Genomic DNA, 25962 nt, shown 5'->3' with positions numbered 1-25962 from the left:
GTGGTTGGGTGAGATAAAATTGAGGGAGAGGGCAGGGATGGAGGAGGTTGGAGTAAAGAGAAGAGGGATGTTAGAGGTTAGGTGTGAACAAAAGGAGCAGTGAGCGAGGAGGAGAATGGACGGGATTAAGAGAACATCGAGGTTCAGGTGGAAACAAAGAGGAGTTTAGGAGCACTTCAGAGCAAGGAAAGAAGGGCTGGAGGTGAAGTGTGGCTTTGCTGTGAGGAGTTCCTGGGATCTCCATAAATCAAACATACCACATGCCATAAAATAAGAGTTTTTCGCATCTCTGCAGTCCAGCACTTGTCAGGAAAAGCGGCCCCGCGGAGGTAATTGAATCAGGACACAAAAACAACAGAACAGACTCACGTTGAGGCGGTCGGGCGCAGCTGGGAAAGCAAAAGAGACCCTTCTTTTAAAGAAAATGGAAAGGAACGACCAGGGGAAATAGTGGTATTTGGAGACCGAGGTGTCCAGAGAGCTGATTCTAGGCGGCCTTTCATACAAGCCAGGGCTCCAGGTGCAGCACAAAGCAGGTCTGTTTCACAGCCTGTTCCCCACCACCTCCTCTACACCTCGAGTCTCACCCATCCTTTTTTTTTATCGTTTTGTTTAATGCAAACTGCAAACATATGACTGCAATCAACCATCACGCTGTGAAATGACAACAGAGAGGATGAGAATGGATTCAGATTTGTCCCCTGACAAAAAGGACGTGCAGCTTAAAATAAACCAGTCTGCACAAAAATACCTGCGACAGCCTGTCTGCTTTTACAGGCTGCGAGCATGTTGCGGGGACGGGAAGAAGCTGCTGACTTTAAAGCGCTCTGTTTTGCAGCGTGCTTTTAATTGGGCTCGTCCAGTAAACTACCACTATTGTAAAGGGGAAATTGCCTGTAAAAACTCGGTGAAGACTCACTCTGGGAGCAGCATGTGAATAAACACAAACAACACTAGGTGTAAATGAGCCTAATGGGGGTGGGGGGGGGGGGCTGAATCGTATCTACAGCTGGCCCAGACTGTTAATGTCTGCACTTTTTCTATTAGACGGGACCCCCTGGCTGCCTCGTACAATTATGTTATTCTCCTGGGACTGTGAGTGTGGGTGTCTGCACTGTGAGACGGTGTCTGGAGGTGATAAAACAGCAGAAAGCACATAAATAATGACTTAATGATCCCCTCCACCCTAAGCTGTAATGATGACGATGGAGTTTTGCAACCCGGGGACGCTGGTGGAGGCGGGTGGGGTAATCCACATGTGGCCTCCAGGTGTGTTTAACTTCTACAATGTTACTTCTTAACCTCTAAACTCACCAAGGCTACACTCACTTTTACTTTGTTCCTTCTGCACCGTCCACACCGCCGCGTATACGGCTAGAAATGTTAAGCTTTTCTCGCGTGGGCACGAAAGCTGTTTTCAGGAGAATAAAACCGCTGAACATTTGTCTTCTTTTTAAGGAGAGGACGCGTGTACACGATGGAAAGAAAAAAAGAAATGGGTAGTTTTGAGTGACAGACTGGGAGGAATCAGACGCCGAATCAGACGTGCGGCTAAATTATAGTGTAGTCACTGAGGCAGAGATAAGAGTTTGCGTAATTGTCCAGGTACGTTCTGCTGCCAATGCTTTACAACAAAAGCAGTAAATCATGTGGCTGTAAACTGTAATTAACATCCTTTTGCCTACTTCCCGTTAATCATGCTCCGCGGCTAAATATTGATGTGTTTGAGACATTTTTGAATGTCGTGCTGAAGGTGTTTTTAATTATTTTGCCAACAACTAATTGGCTTTAGCGGCGTCTGGGAAGCTCAGGAGTTCAGCGAGAACTCTGAATGTCATCGATTTACACTGACAGTGGGGGGGTGGGGGGAGATGTAGCACTAAAGAGTGAGAATCAAAGAAGAAATAACGTAAGCGTAATCTGCCAATTAGTATAATTGCTTCAGCTAAAAATGATGAACCCTGGATTCCAGAGAGGCTGAGAAATCGCACGTAGTCCACATATGTTTTAAAAACCAGGCTAAGAAGAAGCATATATTTGGAAGGAGAAAGTGTTAATCAAAATATATAAGGAGTCAGCGCAGGTGTGCAACTGCGTTGACGACAGTGACAGATTACATTAGGTGATCTGCCACAGCCACCATAGTGAATCATGGCAAACTCTAATTATATTTTGACTTTACTGTGATCACCATTAATTAACACAATTATCATCAAAAATTTAGTAAACTTTTTTAAAAAGTTCTTTTTAACAGAGGATTTCCTTGAACTTTAGTTCAGCCAGAGATACTTTCATTCAAAGGAGATTAGTGTCCTATCTACAGTTAATTATATTTAGAGGTATGGCTCTATTCTGGGACCTCTCTGCCCGTCCACGTGCATACATATAAAGCCTGAAGCTGAGAGGAGCAAAAACAAGAATACAGAACAGAGTAGCCACCACGGACACAACACATGGCTTTGATGGAGTCAACATAAAAAGGAAGGGCTGGGGTAAAGGTGGGTAGCAAAGTGGCCTGCAGAGGCAGCAACAACTGCAGACAGGCTAAGAAGCACACTGGGTTTAAAAGACCAGACAAATCAGGATCAGCGTCCCTGTAAAATGGAATGACAGTTTTATATAGATTATCTTATTTTCCTAGTTGCTGGAAGCCAACTATAATTCAGCAATAAATGAAAACAAAACGGCTCCAAATTCTGCTGTTATGTAATTAACACACAAACACTCCGAGTTAAAGTGGGAAGAAGGATTGTTGGCACCCCTCAGTGAGTTACTGAATCATGACTGTGCTCCCTGACCTTCCCCCGTATCAGACGAAGGTAAGCGAAAAAGATTTCTTCCCTCTGGGGATGAGTATAGCAGTAACATCATGGTTTTCAGTGCAGGGTGAGAAGGAGGGTGGATATTGTAATGGGGCTGAGGAAAGAAGAGATGTCTAATTTTCTCTAAAACACCCAGAATGGTTTGTGGATCTCCAGATGCATATCTCAGGCTTTTGTAACACAATCGGAGACATTAAAAAGAAAGAAATGGGCTTTATTCGCACAATTACCTCCTGAGTATCAGCTGCTTGATGGTGTCTAGCAACAGCTTCCTCTTCACATTGTGCAATACAACTCCTTTTTTTTGTGTGCTCTTCTAAAGTCAATAAAACGACATTGGCCCTGCGAGAAAGGGTGCCCTTTTGCCCTCTGCTGTTGTAGTGATGGGAGTATTTTTCTACCCAGAAAGCCCTTGGGGAATAGCGTGAAGCACAAAATAGATCAGGATGCTACGGGGCCCCTGGCTTCATAAGGGCAGAAGTCTATTTTTAATGACAAGCGGAGCACCGCAACACAGTGTGGCGGCAGGGCAAGTCCAGAGGAAATTTATCCGCTGCGTAGGAGTTCCCTCGCTCACTGCGCCTGTCTGAAGAGTTCTGAGGCTTAAATCAAAAACAACTGCAGAGGGTTTTACCTGCAACAGAAAATCTATTTTGTTGAGCTCATCTCAGCTGGTGCTCATTAAGGAAAACTTGGGCTTTTCGTTTTGTGCAAAATTTTATGCAAAATTTGCAAGATATTTTTTGCATCTGTGCACATTTCCTCCATTTTTGCATGTATCTGTATTTGAAAGGGCAGCTGGGGAGGAGGGGTCAGATTTAGGGTCAGGCCGGGGTTGCGACCAAACCCATTCCTGAGAAAGTGAAATTGGAGCCTTTCCTCTTGAGCCACTGCATCCTGCTTGACCTCCAGAGTCCTGCATATATGCGCCTGAGCTGCATGTGAAACAAAGAGCAGAAGTATTCCTATTTCTCATATTTGTACAGAGATATTTTTGCTACTGCCTCTACTCTCTCTGCCTATTCTCAGGGAATTATTTTTTGATTTCACTTTTCCATCTGACAGCCTCTGTTTCTTTTCCTTAGTCGAATCTCAGCCTACACTGCGCGATGCTGCAGGGTTTAAAGCTCATCTCCTCCGTACCACAGAAATACACACAATACACACCTTAAACTATGTGTACAATGCAATGTGTGTTTTAGGCGCTTTGGAGTTTCCTTGTATTTGAGTTTTCTTTTTTCTATGCAGGAACAAGGAGGGAGGGGAGGAAAAAAAACACATCTCATCTCATCCTAAAGCATCTTTTAACAATCCTCTTCAGTCCCAATAGGGCAGCACGGCGGAAGCAGCACAGGCAGAGAGTCAGCACAACTCTTGAACGTAACTCACTTCTCTGGGGAACTGAGCAACACAATAGAGCCGGAGCAGGATAGAAACATTCTTTGGTTTCAGCATAATCAGATGACTGTATTACACTGTCTACTGAAAAAAGGATACTGATGGCAATACCTCTACAATTACTCATTGTCTTTTGGAGCAACTGATATCCTTATCGCTGAAGCCCAGTACCTGGCTCGACTTAATGTTCCACAACAAACTAGCCCGTGAAATCAAACTCTCACCTGCGTGCAACAGCAGTCAGCTCCACATGACCACATCCTCTTATACGCAGATAATAATAACAACAATAGTAATATTAAAAATCCAGCCAGCTCAACATGCTGAAAAGCTACAAAATAAGGTACCTGCTCCTGGCAGGCATCCACCCAGTTTCCAGCTGAGGGCTCATTCTTCCTAATAGTTTATTTAAGTAAGAATGAAATGTTATTCAGAAGGAATAATAAGTGGTTTGTTACTCACTGCTGGTGGTTTAGATCGGACCACACATCCTCTGTGTGGTTTCACCTTCAGAACTGAGAAGGCATTGTGCCTATGACCGGGTAGACTACACATTCGCACTGAAGCTCCACACAGACCGGTAAAGAGGGTGACTCATGAGAGTCTCATGTCTGAAGACTGTTTGCGGGCAAAGGTTTGAAAACAAGGAGCTCTTTGCCACACGACTGTGTTTTCTTGCTTTTATGTTATGGTATTTTATTAAACATAATACATTTGTAAGTGCTTCGATGTTATATACATTGTGGAATTGATAGACAACTTATTCTTGATGGACAAATGGATGTTGTTAACCTTTGTTGTTCACTTTTGCATGTTTAAGGGAGATATTAGCTTTTAATTCCATGATTCCTTCAGTCAGGCTAAAAACAGCTGCATGAACCTCGTGCAGTATTGAGATCATTCACATAAGAGTGTTTTAACCTATAGTTTGTTTACTATTTGCTAAACTTTAAGCTTTTCCTCCTGATTTTTCTACACAGAGAAAAATCCAAGTCAGTCCACTCATTGGCCAGATGTGTCTGGACCGAGAGCAACACAAGTAAATACAGGAAGAAGGTGCCATGTTCTTCTTTATTGGAGAACACAGAGAATTCACCTTGATTTCACGGCTAGTTGCTGTCCCCTACAGACCATTGCACATTTCTAGTACCTTTCCACATCCCAGAATACAACGAATCCATGGCTACAAGAAGTTTTTCAACTCAAACGTACACCTGGTAGCTGGTTCGGATTGAGGTTGGCTCACGTTCACACCATAAACGAACGTCTCTTGAGTTAATTTGGAATCGCACCAAAACCACCTCCTCCAATAGGTCTTGGTGCGGTTGCTTTGGTCCACGATTACTTTATTCACACCTGCATAAATGAACCACACCCAGGGGAAAACGAACCAGAGCTCGATCTAAATGGATGAAACACTGCAAGTGTGAAAAAAGTTTAAAAAGCTAAAATATCAATACAACAATTAAATTATAGTTCATCACATAAAAACTCTTTTGTAAGTTATTACTACTTATGATCCTATTATTATTGACCTTTATGTTATTGACTGTAGACGTGAATGTAAATCTAACTGGCTGTTTGTCACCCTGTGTTGGCCCTGTGATAGGCTGCCGACTTTACCCCACCTTTTACTATATGTCAGGTGGGACAGGCTCAAAACCCCCTTGCTATCCCGAATTAAATAAGCAGTAGAAAATGGATGGATCCAATTAAATGATTACCTTGGATAAGCAGTAATAATGGATCAGTGTGGAAAAAGTGTTCCACCGTTGTGGTTGGTTTTTATGATGTTAAATATTTAGTCCAGGTATTCAAAGTAAGAGCCAAAGGGTCATAAGAGGGATCTAAGTATAATCCTGAGATAATAAGCAGTGTGGGAAAGACAATCTCTGTTCTGGATTTGTTCTGGTTTGTGGCGTTTTCATCTTTTGGTGTAAAATTTTAGACGATAAATGCCAATGGTTCTTTGGGGGAACTGCCAACAATAAGAAGCCCAAATGCAGTGTAGTTTTTAAGCCAAGAAATCTTGGGGGCTATTTGTTTAATCTCTTATATTGAAGCATATTTTTAAAGCTGATTATGGGTATTTGTATAAGATCTAAAAAAAAAAAAAAAAAGTAGCTACAAAACAGCCGTTGACGCATATTTCCAAAAGTAGAGTGGATTAGAAACTTGTAAAAGCATAAAAAAGGAGACGCTGTGTCAACCTATTCAGAATAAAAAACTTCTTAACTATTTTCCACAACCCGGGATGCAGATATTTGGCAAAAACTGCCAAATTTCTGCTTCAAACTGAGGCAGCTGGGACAAGGAAATGAGCTTCTCTGATCTTTGTGGCAAATAAAATTGTTTTTTTTTCTGAAGAGACAGTAAAGGAATGCAGTCAGGACACATCTGAAAGTGTAAAAGTAGAGATTTTGAGGATTTTGAAAAGTGACATAGACATATAACCTTTATACCAATTTTCCCTTTCATTGCCTTACTCTTTTCTATCACCTGTCCTCTTCCTCTGCCTCCTGTCTTTCATCATCTTTCCTTCTCTTGATGTCTTAGCTCTCTTTTCTCTGTCTTGTTTGGTCCTGTCCTGCCCCCTTTTCCCTCTCTGAGGACGTCTTGCACTGACAGCTGAATCCAGCAGACAGATGCATCCGGGAACAGACTGGACTGCTGCCTCTTGAGGGAACCTCCTCCTTGTACACTTAACAATTTCCCTCAGACCCGTTCACCCTGCCTGTCTGCTCATCTGCCTATCACCCTTTCCATCTCCATTTCTTCAGTTTTCTTTCCCCTGCCCTTTATTTTTCCATTCAAAAAGCAGGCACCTCCCCTCTTTGTTGGGCAAACTTAAGCTCTTATCTTTTCACCTATATCTGCGTTGTCGCCTCTCCTTTTCTCTCTTTATGTCTCTCCTCTAATCTCCCTCTGCATCTCTCTTCCATTCCCATTTTTTTCCCCGCGTGGCCAAACTAGAAGAAGTGGGCCGCTTTATCTTTTTAGATGTTATCGCAAACTTTCATATGAGGTCGGATAAAAAAGAATATAGCACCCTCTGTAATTCCGTTTCCTCCTTCATCTGCTGAGGGACGCATCCTCTTGCAACTTGAATATTTTTTCTTCACTTCCTTTTCTTGTCTTTTTTTTCGAGGATATTGCACTGATTAGCCCATCGTAATGATTTCAAAGTACAGATAAATGTTTTCATTTGCTGAAGATTAAAGTATTTTCTGTATTTATATCCTCTCACTGATCAAATTAGAGCCTCTCCGGCTGTTTGCGGCGCTGCGATAGATGAAGCTCCGATAGTACTAAACGCATCACATCAAAAAAGCTTCTTATCGTATAATGATATGCTCCATAAAGATAAGGAGCAAGCATTTTCGTCCCACGAGGAGTTAAAAAAAAAAACAAAACTCAAACCCGCGACCGATTGCGAGCTACATAGTCTCCTGTTTATTCGAAGGCATACGGTAAACACAAATAAAAGCGCAGAAATCACACACATGGGCCTGCTTTAGTAGTGGGTGGGCGCCTAATTTAGTTGTGACTATACATAGCAAAGAGTCTCAAAGTCTCGCAGGAGGCAGTCCAGTTTTGCTCTCATCTCAGAGGTACAAGCTGCAGCCTGAAAGAAGAAGCTCCTACAAAAGGGGAAATATACGAGCTGAGCGCCGCTATCAAATGATCCTCTCATTCATGCTTCAAAGTCATTCATCTTCCAGAGAAATACAGCAGGGTGACGGCCCGGAGAGGGAGAAAAGTGTGTATTTCCCCCTGTGTATGTCTGCATGTGTGTTCGGTGACAACTCATGACTCATTTCACCCTTCAAACAGCCCCGTGGCACTCAATCAGTCAATAAACAAAGACCAGCAAAGCTTCTCCTCCACTCTTTTTTTGCCCCCGCCTCTCTTTTAAAGAAAAAAAAGCCTCTTTTCACCTCTTTTCCCCTGACTCATTACACCTCATCACACACTCTCTCCACGCTCCCGCCTTCTCATCCTACCCCCCACCTCTCAGCGACTCTCCTGGCTAGCTTCATCCCGACGCAAGTGTAAATGGAAGACTACAATACACTCCGAAACTTAAAGTTTACAATAATCGCCTCTCCTGATGTCACAAAAAAAGAGTGAAAGTTGGGAGCCTTCTCTGTTCAACCTTTCAAACACCCTCTCAGCTTGATCCTTAGTAGGGAGAAAGAGGCTTTGGGGATTATTCAATCATGACCCAAATAGTCCACTCTGTGTTTCGCCTGTGCTGGCATCGTGGTTAAAAGACAGATTCCTCCACTATCTGAGTGAGGTTGGAGGTTGTCGTGAAAGAGGGGGACAGAGCTAATGCAGTGTAGCTGTGCTGGCGAGTGACGGCTGGTTTAGTGGTGCTAATTCCTTCTGACGTGTGGACATGCGAAGGGATGTTTAACTCAAACCGCAGGCGTTCACTCTTGGATCCAAGCAGCAGAAGCAATAGCACATCCAGGATCACATATCGCTCGCTCACACCTCCCTGCCTCACTCTGAACTCAAATTATTTCCTACACCTGCCTTTGCGCTGCTTCTGCTGTTTAGCATGCAGTGTGAAATTACCACAGCTTCCTCTGTCTGTTTTACAAGGATAGGTCCCATCAGAGAACTGGTGTGTTTGTGCATGTCTGTGTGTGTGTGTCTCTTTTTACACGTGCACTTTTTTATCGTTTCATTTCCACCTCTTTTGCATGTCAGTCTTAATTTTGCACCTGTACGTGCCTTGTTTTTACTTTAGCTCACTTTACCCCGACTGAGCAGCACTGTAATATAATAGTCCTCGCAGGAAAACAGACTCACAACGTGAGTTTTGGAAAAGATGGCGCCATGTTTGTTTTTTAAAAAGCGTCAAACCTTTCACGGGTGACCTTGACGGAAAGGGACTCGGATCTCCGTGCGGCACACAGAGACGTAGACTTTTGTGAGGATAAACAACAGATGCTTTGGGGTTGCATTATGCATCCCACTTCATAACTTCCGCTCTCTGTGGCAACTGTTAGGACACTTTGGCCTTTAAAGAACAGAAGTGGCGTGGCTTATAAACTTTCATTTTGCCAACATTTTCATTTCCTCTCAACAGCCTTTCAAATCCCCGGTAGGAAACCTTGAGAGTAGCCATAGCAACATTGCACCATCTCGCTATATCACTGACAATGACAGAAGTGAAAAAGAAAGAAAAGGAGAAAAAAATGCTTAGTTTCACCCTGGCAACTTTCTCTTTTGTGTCAGGACAGGTCAGAAATGGCACAAACGGGCACTGAACTCTCCTCAAAATGAATTATAAAGTTAAACAGTCATCCAACATGTGGGATGATTCTCTGGAGCTGCCACAGTCTTGAACTCAAAAGTGGCAGGAGGACCAAGGAGGAGGGATGAGATAATGGCAAAGTGGTTGTGATGTATAAATAGCCTGTGGTAGCTTGAGGACAAAGCACAGCGGGAATGAGCAGAAAACCACTTCAGCTATTGTTTGCGACTCCAAGTTTCCTTGCTTAGGAGCAATAAATCATCCATTTGGGGAGAATTAGTCAAATCTGCCCTTCCATGCAGTTCTCACCCAATAAACTCACATCTTTTGTGAGGCTGCGTGTACAGAGACAAACTATAACAAAACCCCATCTTGCTGGTGTCACACAAATAAGTAACCAATGGGGCCTTAGAGAGGCCAGAGGCTAATGGCTGTTTAGTTTGCACGTGCAAGACAATGCCTTTCGCTTTCCCTCCCAACGGAGCTCGACCCCCGAGGGGATGTTGAATCACAAAGGTCGACAACAATGGGGCTTGTCATTCAATCAGTTTCCACGGTGACCACACAGTCTCACCGTGCTCCGACACCACCAGAGTCATCGCAGAACATCTTCAGGCTGGGACTAATTGCTGTGTTTCTGCTGGGGTTCTGTGTCAGCGCTCAGGCAAACTCCCCACGCAACACAAATATCAATCACGGCTAATCATATGCTGCTCCTCACAGCACGCTGGAATGTGGAGCAAGTTTACATACAATGGGCTCATGTGAGCCTGCTGCTCGTCTCTCTGTCAGTGCAGGAGTTGGTGGTGGGGTTTTTTTTTTTGCACGCCACAAATACTGCTTATTACAGTTTCCCCTGTAAACGATCATTAGCAAATGCAGTTTTTCCTGTTTTGTCCAAGCAACCGTCCAAAACTCAAAGATAACAAATGCACTTTTATCAGAGACCAAGAAAACGCAGCAAATGTTCACATCTGAGAAGCTAGAACCACTAATCTGGATTAAAAGTTACTTAAAAGATTTATTAAGCTTCAAAGTAAATGGCAGTTTCCTCAATTAATTGTTTACTTTTTCTCTCTTTAAACTGATGACTACAGCTCTGAGCCTTTTTTCCTCTCTCCCCATTCAATATTTCTCAAGCATTTCAGCAATTTTGTCCCAAAAACTTCCTAGCACTTATTTCCTCTTTTATTTCCCCTTTTTCTTTTCCAAAGGGACTTTAGCTTCCAGCGTCTAATAAAAGGCCTGAATAATTCTTCCATCTGGATGATGGTCACTTATTTCCACTGGTGTGATGGCACATTCGAGTCCCAGCATCCTTAAGGTCAATACTTAAGAGACATCCAAAAAAAACCTTGCAAAACCGATAAAAACAGTGAGTCTGAATGGAGAAAAGAGTTTGGCATGGGTTGGACATTCTGGACACGACATGTGAGAAAAATGTGCACGATTTTGTAAAAGGTGTTTGCCTCAAGCCAGGAAAAACATTGGGGAAAAGCAACTTAGTTAACAATTATAATGTACACTCATCAGCATAGTCACAGTTGGAGATTAGCAACCCTCTAAACGTGCTGCAAGGACAGGCTCATGAGGGGCATTGAGGTAGCAGCAGAACCACATACATAAACTCCTGACAGCAGAAATCTTTCCATCTCTTCTTTTCCCCCTTCACAGCAGATCCCTCAGTATATTTAACTTCTCCTTTCTCATTTTTTTAACCAACTCACTGACGAATATGATGAATGCCATGTCAGTTTGGCTTTTGTGGAAGAGTTCTGCTTGCTTGATTTTTTTTCAACATAAGAAAAGTTAAAATGAAGCTTTTATTCCAATAGCAAAATAACTTCTCTTTATTTTCTTTTTTTGATAGTTTAACAAAAACCCTGGGTAAAAAAAAAAGCCTCCAAGGACAGCTCTGGCTGTGCAATGTGTGAGTGAGCAGAATTTAATTTGAGGTGCATGGCTGAAAAGTTTGAATACCTCAACAAAGAGATCAGCAGAATGAAATAAACTCGGCACATCTTGTTAATGTGATTAAATGAAAATTACTAGCATTAAACTGCGGAAAATCTGTGTCTCTCAAAGGGCACTCATTCATTCTTGTGGAATCAAAACGGTGAGAAAGAAAAATTCAACAAAAGCTGCAGAGATTGAAATCTTTACTCTATTAAAGCAGGAGCAAAACATTACATATAAAAGCAAGGACGTTTATTATAAGGAAAAATAATAATAAGTGGAATAAATCCTTGAATAACATCAAATTTTGTTTTAATGGTTAACTAAAGAAGATGTGGATGTGAAAATTCAACAACTTGTCTCCTGTGAAGCCACTGATGTTTTCAGGATTGGTGCACTGCCATTTGCTATACTGTTGGGCCCTTTCCCCCCCTTATTTATTTTCTTTTTAAAAATTGTGACACACATATTTTCCAAGCATCTCCCAAAATAAGTCGGAAGGAGTGAATGAAGCAGAGGCTTAGCTATTAGATCGTGATATGAAACCCTAATCAGGTGTAACGAGATATTAGAAAGAGGAAAGCGAAAAGCCAGACACTGCTGCGAATGTGTGAGATGTAAAGATCTGATGAAAGCTGTGAGGTACCTGCTGATGGCCGCACTCTGCCAGCACCACCAAGCGGCGAGACGTCGCAGAGCACAATGCAAAACTTCTAAAACTGATTATTTACCCCATTGTGGAGAAGTGCAGGCATGTGCCCCAAGGCATGCAACCCTATCCCCATCCTGCCGGATACTGTTTGGATTTTTTACGCATGTTAACGTGTGATTTAAGTACAAAATGTCATTTAAAGATGAGTTAAAGTCGTCCGTTGTGATCAGGAGAAAAACATGTTAAGAAATGCAGAAATCAGACGCATATCTGAATAACATCAATACTGGCGCAGAGCTCAAAATAAAACAAAAAACAAAAAAACGCTTTTTATTTTCCATGTCTTACCAAGTGAGGTGTCCAACTCCCGGTCATCTAGTAGGGAGCGAAGCTGCGTGTCTTGTCCCGGTGAGAACAGCGCGGAGGAAAAGGACAGAAAGCAAATATGAGCTAAGGAGAAAATATCCTCACTTCAGCTGTGCCTCTGGTCAGAAATGGACCTCAGTAAAACTCGGTTAAACGGAGATGGTGCCGTCTCCGTGCCGGCGGAGGAGCCCCGTGTGCTATCTCTGCTCCCACGGAGGAGCGCTCTGGTGCCGGTGGCTCCTCGGCGCACGATCTGTAATCGGACAACGCACTGTCGCGCTGCGCCACAGACGATATGCCTCCGCTGTGTGGCGAAAAAACGACGGCGCGTTAAAAGCAAAACTTTCCTTGCGCTAAAACGCTCAGCGCCTGTGCGAGAGGAGCGGGAGGAGCGGAGGCGGCTGATGCGCCCGGTGCTGCTGGCGGTTACAGCTGCGCAGGGTTGCGAGCAGGGTTTTGATGGCTGAGGACTGCGCCCCCACTTTGCGCGTCCACTCCAGCAGCAGCAGCAGCAGCGAGGAGAGACGTGGCAGCGGCGCACAGCTGTCCTGCAGGTGGAGGAGAGGACTAGAGCTCACTGAGCGCTGGAGCTACAAGTGGGATGACAGATTTGGAAGATCTTCAGTTTTTCTTTTGTTTTCTTTCTTTTTAAACACATTTACTTAGTCATGCACTTGTTTTCAGGTGTGAAAATCTCCTCTAGATCTTCTCTTTCATGAAGGTCAGAGGTCAGTGTCATAATCTGAAAAGCACTCCCTCCCTTTTTTTAATTGAACTCATTTGCATTAAATCCTCAGGGTGCGTTCAGCTACATTTGGAAATATAATCCTTCTTCAAAGGGCTTAAATTAAATTTTTCATATATTATAGATTTTTTGAGTCAGCTACCAATCATGTGCACAACTGGTGAGCTAGTGAAGGACACTTTAGCAGAGAGGGTGCTTGCTGCAAGTGGGTTTGAACCCTGTCATGCATATATCCATCAGACCCAGCTGCTCAGTATTGTGCGAATCCTTCAGATAGACAAAAGCCACTCGCCGCTCTCTCAAGTTCATTGAACAGCAAATTCATCTTATCAGAAAGTAAAGATTTAACATGTAGGTTATGATATGTGTGTGTCTGTTTCTGTGTGTGTGTGTGTGTGTGTGTGTGTGTGTGTGTGTGTGTGTGTGTGTGTGTGTGTGTGTGTGTGTGTGTGTGTGTGAGAGAGAGAGAAAGAAGAGAGAAGCAAGACAGAAAGTGACAGTGGCGTGTGTCTGCGCCTTTGTATATTTTAATAGCGACATCCTCCGGTTCAATTACCTATTTATCCCCTGGTGAATGAGCGCAGCCCTCTATCAAGCTCCAAAAGCCCAAACAGCCGTACACAGCTTTAAGGCTGTGACTGAAAGTGTGTCTGTCTTTTTGACAGACACGCTGGAGAGTCGACAACAGCCTGTTAATATGCCTCTTCGTTAAACCAGAACATGCCTCTGTGAATGCTTCTGCTCCCCTGTATCCACATCTAAATTCAAATCAGGTAATTTTCATAAAAATGTCGCTACCCACAACGGGATATGGGGGGGGGGGGGGGGGGGTAAAGCTGAGATTTACATTTCAAGTGGCCTCTGTGCAACTCTGGGAAATGCGTGGGTAACCTTTTCTGTTCTCTTGCTGCACAGCGAGATGCAAAGGGAGCAGATCTGCGTTCTTAAAATATCAGAACAGATTGGATAGAGATATGCAATGCCAAAGGCAATGGTAGTGACTGACACATACAATGAAACAATAAACTGAGCTCTGATACAATGAAGTGACTTTGAGGCAGTAGCTTGCACTTTCATCAGCTGAAAACGCTGTGACCTCCAGAACTTTTTCACTTTGCTTCAGGAATTTCAGGCTCTCTTTTAGTTCGCTTGGTTTGCTCTCCCGCAAAATAGATGTTTTACTCCCTCACGGCCAATGGCGAAAACCCGCTGAGCTGCAGCTCAACTTCAGAGCGAAGGAAAAACAATGGCGTGTCTTTGAATGGGCCATCAGAGTCGGCGATGGATGATTGTGAGTATATTAGCCTGTGATGGGGAGGCGTAAGAATGAATCAAAGTTACACAGGAGCTTGTGTCTCTGTGTGTGTGTTTGTGGAGGTGTGTGCGGCTACCTTTGTTGCTTTGCTGTTTTGATGTCAGGCAAATGCACTCAAGTTTCTAGGCAACCACAGAAGAAGTCTCCTATAATTCACCCCGTCATGTAAGATCTTCGTGGGATGTATTTGTGTGTGTGTGCTTGCTGTTTGTGTATTGTTTCATCTGGCAGCTTCTTTGTGGAATTGGAGATTTCAGCCTTCTATGTGACTGAATAATGGTTCAAAAATATTGTCACGATGAAAGAAACTGAAGGCCAGCTTTTATGTATATAAAAAAAAATAATACCAGAAGGGAAAAGCAATGTCTGTTCATTTTTTGTCATATTTCCTTCATGCAAGCATGTCCATTTGTAGTGTGTGTCTCTATACACTGATGGAAGGAGATACTAACAGCAGGCCAAGCCCCTGCATTAGTGCCAAACCTCAACCGACCACAGTCGAGCCCCTAAAATCACTTTGTCACACAGGCCATCTGTCACGCAGTTTCTCTGCCGTTTCAAGCCCCATGTCATCTCTCACCTCGCAAACACAACCCGTCAGCCAACCTGGCAGCTGCCTGGACACTCACAAAACACACGCACAAGTGCAACAGCGCTCACATGTTGTGGAGCACTCGCATGCTAATACGAGAGTGACTACAAGCGGCTGAGTCAAGCTAGAACTCAGGAGGTTGAGCGTACGTGTGAGTAAGAGGCAAGAAAGATGTTTTGGTCATTTCCCAGGAGAGGAAGAGTTGTGGAATAAAAGGGGGCACATGAAAAGATAGCAAGGGTGAGAGAAAGAGAGAGAGAAGAGCCGGCCAGCTGTGAAAGACTGCAGTCATTCCTCACTCTGAGCTCCATACCTGCAGACTCAATGAGCCATCCCACGCTGCAGCAGGGCCAAAGCCGTGTGATTTCTCAGGCTTACTCAGCCTTACTGTGCCCCTGCAGCAGCAGCATCTAGGGCCTTGTAGTGCCAAGACTCCACAAAGTCTACTTCCCCCGCCACGCTTCATGGGAGGAAGGATTGGACGATGATGCCGTTACTGTCAGAGTGTCAGAGGAAGTATGTATGCGACGGGGCAAAGGGCTCTCCGTGAGGTGTCAGACTCAGTAAAATTATTAAGGGCTTTAAGTTTCTGTAGGCTGCTATTTTATTCAGCTCCTTACACATTATTAGTCATGCTAACATCATGCTGTAGGGATGACGATATTGATCTGTCAGCCCACCGCTTGGTTCAGACTTGAAATAGCTCATAAGAATACTGGATGGATTGCTATGAATAGAAGCGCATACACCCAGAGTACCCAGAGGGTGAATCTCAATGCCTTTAGTGATCCACTGACCTTTTCTAGCGCCACCAGGAGGTTAGTTTTTACTGATTCTGTGAATTCTCTTAGCAGAGGAGAAATATTAGCCTAGAGTTGGTGAAGACGTTCCAAGACGATCAGTTCAGCGGGTGACCCCTCGAGAACATGTATTAAATGAAATTTGCTGACATTTACGTTCTCATCAGATGAATTAAAGCATCCCTGGTGATCATTTTCACTTCCCACATAGTACCACCATCAGACGAAAAGGTTTTACTGGTGCAGTAGTTTGGTTTCAGACTGAATGCTTGCAAAAATAATGACTTTACTTTTTAGTACCGGCAAATATTATCATGTTAACGAGCTAAATTTAGACGTTAGCATTGTCACTTGGAGTGTTTTTGAAATTATGACCAAGGAGGGAGTTTTTGCCACTGGCTTTATGAAGTACTTTCTATTCATCTCTTGCAGTGCACCTTCATTTTTATTCAGCTGTTTAAGCCATCTTAAACAGAGTACCACCCCTAAGCTGTTTTAGCTTGGGTAACCCTCCTCTTTTAAAACATGCCTCTTTATACTGGCTCTTTATTGTCTAAATACCCATCGTTCCTCTTATGGACGGCCTTTAGCCTTATTGTCTGATGGTGCTACGCATGAAAAACTACAAGGTATAAGCATGCTGATGTTAGCAATTAGCTCCAAACGCTACCACAGTCGCATTAACATTAGCATGGTTCAAACAAGTTGTGACTGAGGTAAATATAGCGCTCCCCTGATTGAGCTTTATACTCTGTTTTCTCACTTATAACATCATTATGAACGTTTACTCCATCTTTATCTGACCCTTGTAGTTCTGCCCTGGTCTCATCAGCCTGCTACAATGCAGTGCAGCGGTATGATGGAGTGTTTATAAGAGCCAAATCCGTCCAAAGGTAGTGAATGAATGAACTTGGTGAGATAATGAAATGCAGCACCAGAGTCCAAGAGGGTCATCCTTCTCGCTCTCTGCTGAGGTTCTGGCTGGCTGTATTTGTCTTTGTCCTCCCCTCTATGGCCCATGATGGATAGCAAAAAGAACAAGGCTGATAGTGAAAGTTTTTTTTCTTCCCTATTCTTCTTTTTTTTAGTATCCTTTCTTTTTTTTCTCTTCCTCCATCACCATTAGTGAGGTGGCAAAGTTAAGGGCTGGAGAGATGAACTCTGTGAAATTCAATCATGGGAATTGAAGGTTTGGAGGCACGAGGTCTTGGCCCCATGGGCAGTTTGGAGATTGCTTCAGATTAATTAATGTCAAAATGGAGAGACCGAGGCCGTAGAGAACAATTATATATGTGACTGGTGGACACGATGTTTGCCATTCCCACTAGAGAGAGCAATGTGCTGATTTTTGTCTGTCTTAAGAAGGTATTTTATTCCCAGTCAGTAATTTTGAAGACCCAAAGGCAATTTAAGTGGAGATAGACTAGGGAAAGCTACCCATGGCTAAATGGATAGAAAAATAAAGCCACTTATGTAAGTACTAAAGGCACGTATAATCCGGAGAAGCCACAGTGGGGAAAACTACTGCCATCTCCCGTGCATTGTAATCTTCTGAAGGCAGACGTGGAGTTAAAAGGGGAATAACGCGCAGTTAAAAATTCAGATTTCATTTGTAATGACTTGTTAATGTGTCTGTGCAGTGGGATCACCCTATAGTCTCTACCATGTGTGCGCAAAACTTTCTATGGTCATCTTTAAACGTACATCGTCGTCTGCAGTCAGAGCCACTCCTCCAGCTTTTTCCACCACATTTTTAGGTGATGTTTACATGGGCAGTGCTACCTCAGATTAAGCAGACAAATGCACTGTACGCTGCTGCTTCAGGGCCTCGTGGGACCAGAGTGATTCTTCACCAATACTGACCGAACCGTCTCCGGAAACTGGAATAAATCCTCCAATTTCTAACTCGGCAGAAGCAATTTGTTTCTTTCAACGCTATCTTGTATTTCAGGGTGACTTCACTGGCCTCTCACTGCATGGTGCTGTCTGTTCTCTCAATGCACACATCCATCCAAGCATGGCTACGCACCAACTCAGGGTGCAGGCATCGCACAGTTATATTACATACATAAACACGACACGTTTACAGTCGTGCACATATTTTCAGGTGTCCCCGATATGCTTTCTGCCTTTGTGCAGGTTTGTGTGACCGTGATGCACTCCAAGCAGGTATGCGCAGGAAACCGAGATTGGTCTTCTCGCTACAGTGCACTTTTTTCCTTTTTTTAATCTCCAGAGTTTAGGAAACATGATTTATGTGTCTGCAGAGGAAACATAAAAATCCAAAAAGTATGTATGTTTTCACAGTTTGCTGGACTAAACGTTAAACACAGACTGAGGAAATTGAAAAGATTTGCAAGAGATGTTTAAGTTGCCCTAAAATATGCACGCTTACGGTGAATGAAACACATCACTGTCTTTGCCTATTACAGAGCTGATATCTGCATCTTCAGCCAACTCTGACTTTCATAAACTGGCCCATTAAAGAAGAGAAAATAACCAGCAAGGCTGACAACAGCGATCAAAACTGGCTTTAACCGATAATCATCAAAGTCATTACTGGGATATTATCGTTTCTTATTATTCTCAGCAATAAAGATCCTGTATTTTTTATAATGAGCCTGCAATATGGCAGGGGAACTCATTAGAAAGGAGGCATTACTGGAAATTCAGACATCCATCATCTCTTGTAGGAGCTTGCTCATAACAATGAACTTTTTTTGACAGGCAAAGGGGTTTTTGGGTAATTGTTTTTACCCCACATTGGACAAACAAAATCATTTTAATTACTGTCAGCTTTCCATTTAGAGGCTAGAAGTCAGAGCTGCACCAGGATGTGTGTAGGAGGTAGAGTGAAATATCTATTTTTCCATTTATTAGCTGAGATGCAAGTGTAATGCTGAGATGGTGATTTAACCGTGAGCTTGTTCAGAAAGTCTTCTCTCTGAAGTTGTCTTAGGAGCTGCTTTGCCTACTGATGGGAAAAATGAGCTCGGGAGAGTCTAGCTGTCCTCGCGCAGTAGAGCCGGAGCCGTCAAAACGGCATTATAAGATGGAAGCACTTGCTTGTTTTTAAGAAATTTAGGCCATTCGGCAAAAAGGAAGAAACTCTTTTGCTTTGGCTTTGAACATGCCCTCCCCCCAGAGTCACTTTCACCTTTTCCCATCTTTGAGGTATGCCTTTGGACAAGATGAAAGTAAATGTCTGAGCACTTCAGTCAGGCAATGCTAGATAAACTATATGGAGGAAGTTAATATGAAGTAAATGTCCCCGAAAGGAAGAATTCTAAGAACAAGAGACTACCAACGCTCTGGTGCTGGTCAGACTGCTGCACAGTTTTGTGCTAAATAGGAAAAGAAAAAAAGAAAGAATTTATATTATGTGCAAGATTATTTTTAAGACCAGTACACCCAGTGGATACTTTATTAGGTAGACCTTGCTAGTACCAGGTTGGACTCGCTTTTGTCGTCAGAACTGCTTTAATTCTTCATGGCATGGATTCAACAAAATCCTGGAAATATTCCTCAGAGATTTTGGTCCATATTGACGAGAAAGCATCACACAGTTGCTGCAGATTTGTCATTCACAGCCACGATGTGACTCTGTTCCACCGCATCCTAAAGCTGCTCTCATATCAAAGCCATTTGTGTACAGTGAATGAACTCATTGCCATGTACAAGAAAGCAGCTTGAGGTGATTTAAGCTTGCTGACATGGTGTGTTATCCTGCTGGAAGAAACCATCAGAAGATCCACTGTGGTGACACTTTGGTCATAATGGACATGGACAGCAACAATACTCAGGTAGCCTGTGACATTTAAATGATTGATGCTAAGGAGCCTGAAGTGTGCCAAGAAAATATCCCAGACACTATTACACCAGCAGCAGCTTAAGCCGCTGATGTAAGGCAGGATGGACTCGTGCTTTTGTGTTACGTCAAATTCTGATTCTGCCATCTGAATGTTGCAGCAGAAATTGAGATTCTGTCCAGGAAACTTCTTTTCAGTTTCCTGTTGCCCATATTGTGGCCAATTTTAGCTTCTGTTTCCTGTTTTTAGCTGACAGGTATGATGAAGCCTATCTGCTTTAAGGCTTGGTGACTTGGGTATCCAGAGATACTCTTCTGCATACCTTGGTTGTAACAAGTAGTTATATGAGTTATTATTCAGGGTTCATACACCTTTTTCAGGGTTAAATTCAAGCACTTTTTAAGCACTTTCAAGGTCCATTAATGCATGAAAATGCAAAAAGAATTCAATTTGCATTACAAATCATTTGTAGGTTGACTTAAACACCTTTGTTCCCCTTTTGTTAAAACATTGAAAAACGCACCACACAAAATGCTGTAAAAGGAAAAGGTTGCCTTATATGCATAAAATGTATACACTCAAAACACACATTTCACTTAAAAATTATGATGTGCAAATGTGAACAAACCAACTAAAGAAAGATTTTCATCTCCTGTTGAAAAAAACCCAACAACCCCACAAAACAAGAAAACTGCACCAAACACCACAAAAAAATACAGCAAGGCAAATTAATAAGTCTTCCAATCAGATATTGATGCCTATTTCCTAAATGACGCAAAACATAGGAGACTTTTTTTTTAAAGTTAATTCCTAATAAAACTAACTGTAAGATGTTTAACTACATTGCTGTCTGGGCCTTTAAAGTGTTTATGCTAATAATATCATGTACACTAAGACAGACATGGACAATAACACTGACCGGGAGAGGCTTTGAACAGATGACATACTCTAAAGCTTCCATCTAAAATCAGTTTATTTATTTAAACTATCATCTGTGATATTATTATATTGATATTATATTGATATTATATATTGTTCATCTCCTTTAAATAAACGGACAGCCCTAAAATATGAAATATTCATAGATGAAAACACATAAATTTGTCTATTGTCTCAGTGGCTGATAGTGCCTCACAGGCCTCAATTGAAACGGACTGACATGCAGATGTGCAAGGCAGCCCAAGCGTTGAAATTTTGCTGTTAGAGAAATAAAAAACTTGCAAAGTCTATCTCAGGGGTAGTGGGGCTCAAGGGCCAGTGTCCTGCAAGTTTTAGATATCACCTCGGTTCAACACACCTGAATCAAACTATTAGTTCATTATCAGGCCTCTGGAGCACTTCAAGAAATGTTGAGGAGGTAATTTTAGCTATTTGAATTAGCTGTGATAGATCAAGGACACATCTAAAACCTGCAGGACACTGGCTTTTGAGGTTTGGTGTTGCCTACCCCTGCTCTATCTGATAAGAAAACTATTCAATCAGATAGTTATTTGTGGTGAATGAAATACAGTCACAGTTTCAAGCAGTTTTAAGCACCACATCCAAAATTCAAGCAGTTTTCAAACCTTGAAAAAGCAATATTAATATCCAAACATTTCCAAGGATTTCAAGCACCCGTACAAACCCTGTACTATTACCTTCCTATCAGGTTGAAGCAGGTGTCCTCTGAAGATCAACAAGACATTTTAGCTCAAAGAACTGCTGCTCACTGGATATTTTCTTTTCACATCATCCTCTGTAAACCCTAGAGACCGCTGTGCAGGAAAATCCCAGGTGATCAGCAGTTTCCAAAATACTCAGACCAGCCTGTGTGGCACCAACAGCCATGTTCAAACTCACTTAAAAATCAGCTTTCTTTCCCATTCTGATGCTTGCTCTGAACTTCAGCAGGTCATCTACGTGCCATGTGAAAAAACTCACATGGCAATGAGTTGCTGTTGTGCTGTTGCTACGTGATGGGCTGATTATGTAATTACTAGCAGTTAAACAGCCCAATAGCTTCATACAGCCTATGTCTAACAAAGTGGCTGATTAAAGTGTATATTCTGTTGAGATTAGGGGAGTAACTGTAAGTGGACACTATGCTCTGTTCAATAATGAAATCATCTATGTGATCAAGCCTGGTATTCAGGAACACTTCAAGGAAGTGAAAAACTCCCCCCGTTTCTTTTTAGTTCCTTTCTGCTTATAGAGCTTCTCTGTCTGTGTCTTCACATTGTCTGTTTCTTTATCTACCTTTCTTGCTTTGTCCTTTTATATTTTTTATTATGGCAGTTATTTTTATTTTTATTTTGCTCTGTGTCTTCCTGCTCTCGCAATTTTTCTGACCTGATTGTGTTCACACATTTTATGTTACCATAACAGGGATTTTTTTTTAAAAGTTCCTTTTTTTTAAACATCGGATGGCGAGCAGCCAATATAGGATGGCAATCAAAGAGTCCAAGAGAGCATGTGGATTAATAAAAATAAATCAACAACAATATAAATGCTAAAAATGAGTCCAGATGAGTCTTTAAAATAGTCTTGTGGCCTACAGTGGAGGAATAAAAGTACAGCTGACCTGTCCTTTGGTGGGGTGCTCACACTGGGAGCAGCTCATTAAAACAGGGGTCACCAACCACCACATCGGTCCACGTTCTCTTTGCCATAACCCGATCCCTCTGCTGATTTCTTTGTATTCCACTTGACCAAATGCTGGGACTGATGCCTTGCTGGGGCTCACTGCTTCTGGATGTTTGGCGAAACACACTCTTCTCCATGTTTTCCCTCATTACCCTTCCATGTTCTTTGCAGCACTTCCACTCTATTCTTAGTCCCGCTGTTCTGTCATTTTCTATCTGTTTTCCTCAGCAGGGGTAATTTATTACTTTAATTAAGGGAGGTGGAAATTAAAATATGTACAGGCATTTAAAACAGTGATTTTCAAAATAAATGCACCCAGAAATCCAGAAATAGCACACAAAAGCATAAACCCCCCAAATAAAAACACATGTAGTGATTGTCATTACAGTGGTTTCCCACATGTGTATTTATTCATGATGCTTTCACTACATCTTTGTCAGCCCATCAAGGTATGCTCTGTCTGGATGTCTCACTTGTTTCTCTGTTGCTGTTTTCAATCAGTGTTATTTTCCCTGTTTAGATTTCCTTGGTGGGACTTTTGGCTGGATTATTCTTCCCTGCAGCACCTTTTGTTGTTCACGCATAGGTTTAATTAAAAGTTGCTTTTGTTTTCTGTCTTTTTCTTTTATTGAATTGAACTTTAAAAGAACACCGCAGACAACAAAAACACTGTATTTGCATTACTCACGCAAATGCATCAACAAATATTTGCCTGTAATGACCAACTAGTGGGAAAACAAGCTTCTTTATAATATCAGCTATAGCTGGAATTAGATACTTTGAGAATTTACCAGGAAGTCCTGCAGTTTTCCTTTGTTTTCTCCAGGCACAATCCATCTCTGTGTAACAGCTGAATCAGTTTCATCCTTTATTTCTGACTGTCAGCGTCATTAGGAAAATCCACAGTCTGTCAGAGGGTCGCAGCTGATATGATATATCATGATATTTTAAAATTCTTTATCAACTGTTCGCCTTCATGCTTGAAACTGAGTTGATTTGCATCTTTGCATAGATGCAAATCAACAAAAATCTTACCTTGCCAACTCGCCATATGAGGTACGATCAAAAAGGTAAAAATGAGATCAAATTTAAAAACCTTAACTGGAACTGGCTTGAGACCCATCAACATCATCTTCCCATGCACCTCCACACATCTCATCCTGACTGCTATTTCTAGACAGACCATGCTTTCACCATGGACTCAAAGCAAAGCAAACATAGTCAGATAAAGAGTCCAGACTTTCTGAACCTGATGTGCATGCCTAGAAGTGTGTCAATTTCTTTATGACCAGAGATGGGAGGGAACTCATTTCACATCAAGGGCCACATACAACCCAGTTTAATCTTAAGCGAACCGGACCAGTGAAACTTTCCTGTTGGTGAAAGAAGAAGTTTAAGTACACACTTATTCCTTAAGATATCTGATAATAAGCAACAAGTGTCATTTCAAAAATATCTCGCGGTTTTGTCTGCATATCCCTGTGTAATGTGTAAAATTACAGAAGCTTCATGCCCACCTTCATTACTTTGATGTAGAGGCCATGGGAGAGGTCATTATCAATGGGAAAAGCAGTAAAAGTAACCAAAATACATTTAAAAGTCTAAAAATTTATGCCAACATCACATTTTTCAAAGTTGTCTAGTTGGTCGGATTGGAGTCTTTGCTGGGCCAATTTTGGCCCTCAGGCCTTATGTTTCGCACCTCTGTCTTTGACATTCACGAGATTCGCTTCTATAAGAGCCAGTTCAGCAAAATGTCTGTTTTTATTTATTGACTTTAAATTAGATAATACTTACAGTTTGCAGGGATTAAACCAGATTTCGTCTTGCAATATTCAAAATGACATCTTTTAAAGCGATACATTGTAGCGAGAACAGCTTCAACAGCAATTAGTCATGCATCAGCTTCCTCAGCACCCAACAGTGTTCAACACCTAACGGTGACAGTTCCATATGTGAAACATTTAGCTAACTGGTGCCAGGGGATGAACAAGCAAGCGCAAACATATAGGTTCCACTACATATAAAAACCTTTTTAAAGGCATTATATCTTCATTTGAATCATGCAAGCGATCGATCAGTGAATATTAAAGGCTGTTTGGAAGAGATTTAAAGAACTAAATATCACATTTCTCCCCATTCATTAATAATTTGGCATTCATCAGATGTCTGGGAGAGTCAGCTGCAGCAATGCGGAGCTTTTAGAGACATTCTCAGTCCAGTCATTTTCAGAAATTTTCATTTGCTCTTATAAGATCAGAGTGTGTTACATTGCCCTCAGTGGTGATAACATATCAGAATTTATGTGCACAAGTCTACATTTCAAGTGGCAAAAGCTAATTATTTCTTAATTGTGTACTTGAAATCTTTCCCTCAGGAAGGCCACTGATTTCCCAAGTGTGACCTCTCGGCTGGAAAAGGCAACAAAGGAATAAACAGCCAGACTTTGGCACTTTGTCGAGCGAGGCGTGCGCTTCTCACTTCAGCAACATGTGCATTAGCATAATGGCTACATGGAGCCCCATCAAACCCTTAATTGATTGGTTAATTGCTGAGAATCCCTCAAAGGTATCCCAATGACCGACTGGTGTTGCCTTAGGGATTGTGGGGATTGGTGTCAACATTTCCCCATGTCATCTCATCCATTCGCTCTTCCTGCTACTCTTCTACAGAGCGTGAAGCATGAGATTGGATTTACAGTGTAATGGAATAAAGCACATTGTTTCTCATCTGTGGGAGCTGAGGATACGGCTGATAAAAGCCCTAACTTGCCCAGCTGGAAAGTTGATCAAAGACATTGCATACATCGAGGAAGATTTGTAGGGTTTTTTTCGCCTTCTTGTTAAGCGGACTTTTCCCCAAGCATTTTCTTTTTTTAAATTTCATGGTGATGCTGTTATTGATTTGCTTTGTTGTATTATGCTGCGTGCCAGAAAGCAGAGATCCAGAAGAAAAAAAGAGGTCATCATCGTGCGATCAAAGGCTCTGATATGACAGGTGTAGTGTTTTCTCCATGAAACTCGTAATGCAATTTGTATAGAAATAGACCTGATTAAATTCATACTCCTCGGTTTAGGTCATTGTTGTGGCAGCTGTGAAAAAGATTACTCAGCATTCATGCCATCCCAATGTGAAACTTAATCAGGAGGAATAAAATTAGCTGCGTTTTCTTTGAGATTTACAGAACGTCCATTTTTCTCTTCGACTCCCACCCTTTCATTTCAACGCACTGGCTTTTATCTCTGTGAATAGAGAGCCATTATCAGTTAATTAACTCTTATCTGCTTTCTGTTAAAATGATAACATTTTCTAGTGTCACGCCAAAGCATAATCTCCTTAAGTTACAATGTCGCAGCTCCCATCTATTGCCACAAATTTTTCCCCTTGCCCCCGAAAGCACGAGGTAAGGGCAATAGATGAGAAAGTCTATTTGTTCCAGCTGAAGTAATGGGACTGGAAGGTCAGACTAGGTGTAATTAGTCAGAATCTTAATGACTTCTTTTGCAAAACTGTCTCTCTATTTATGCTCTTGACTTTTCAGTTTGTCTTTATCAGCAGGATAATGCATAAGTTAATCACTATCTGGTTACAATGCATAGCACTTGGAAGAAGCCTG

The 25962-nt window shown here is 42.1% G+C and overlaps 1 protein-coding gene across 3 annotated transcripts in view; it reads right to left on the bottom strand.

Annotated features, from left to right (window-relative positions):
- The window catches only part of sema5a (sema domain, seven thrombospondin repeats (type 1 and type 1-like), transmembrane domain (TM) and short cytoplasmic domain, (semaphorin) 5A), a 170180-nt gene extending 157224 nt beyond the window's left edge, over nt 1–12956 (bottom strand). Inside the window, exon 1 of one of the 3 annotated variants that reach the window (XR_014893926.1) lies at nt 12446–12956. The gene's annotated coding sequence lies outside the window, so the exon portion shown is untranslated. The remainder of the gene's footprint in view (nt 1–12445) is intronic. The other 2 variants (XM_085287316.1, XM_085287315.1) reach the window with 2 other exon arrangements.
- Nucleotides 12957–25962: the final 13006 nt, after the last annotated feature.

The sequence above is a fragment of the Mchenga conophoros genome, linkage group LG9 (assembly GCF_057382185.1).
Source record: "Mchenga conophoros isolate Kocher_MC1m ecotype Shallow Benthic linkage group LG9, M_conophoros_male_GT1.1, whole genome shotgun sequence".
Taxonomy (NCBI): Eukaryota; Metazoa; Chordata; class Actinopteri; order Cichliformes; family Cichlidae; genus Mchenga; species Mchenga conophoros.
This window is presented reverse-complemented; position numbering and strand designations above follow the sequence as displayed.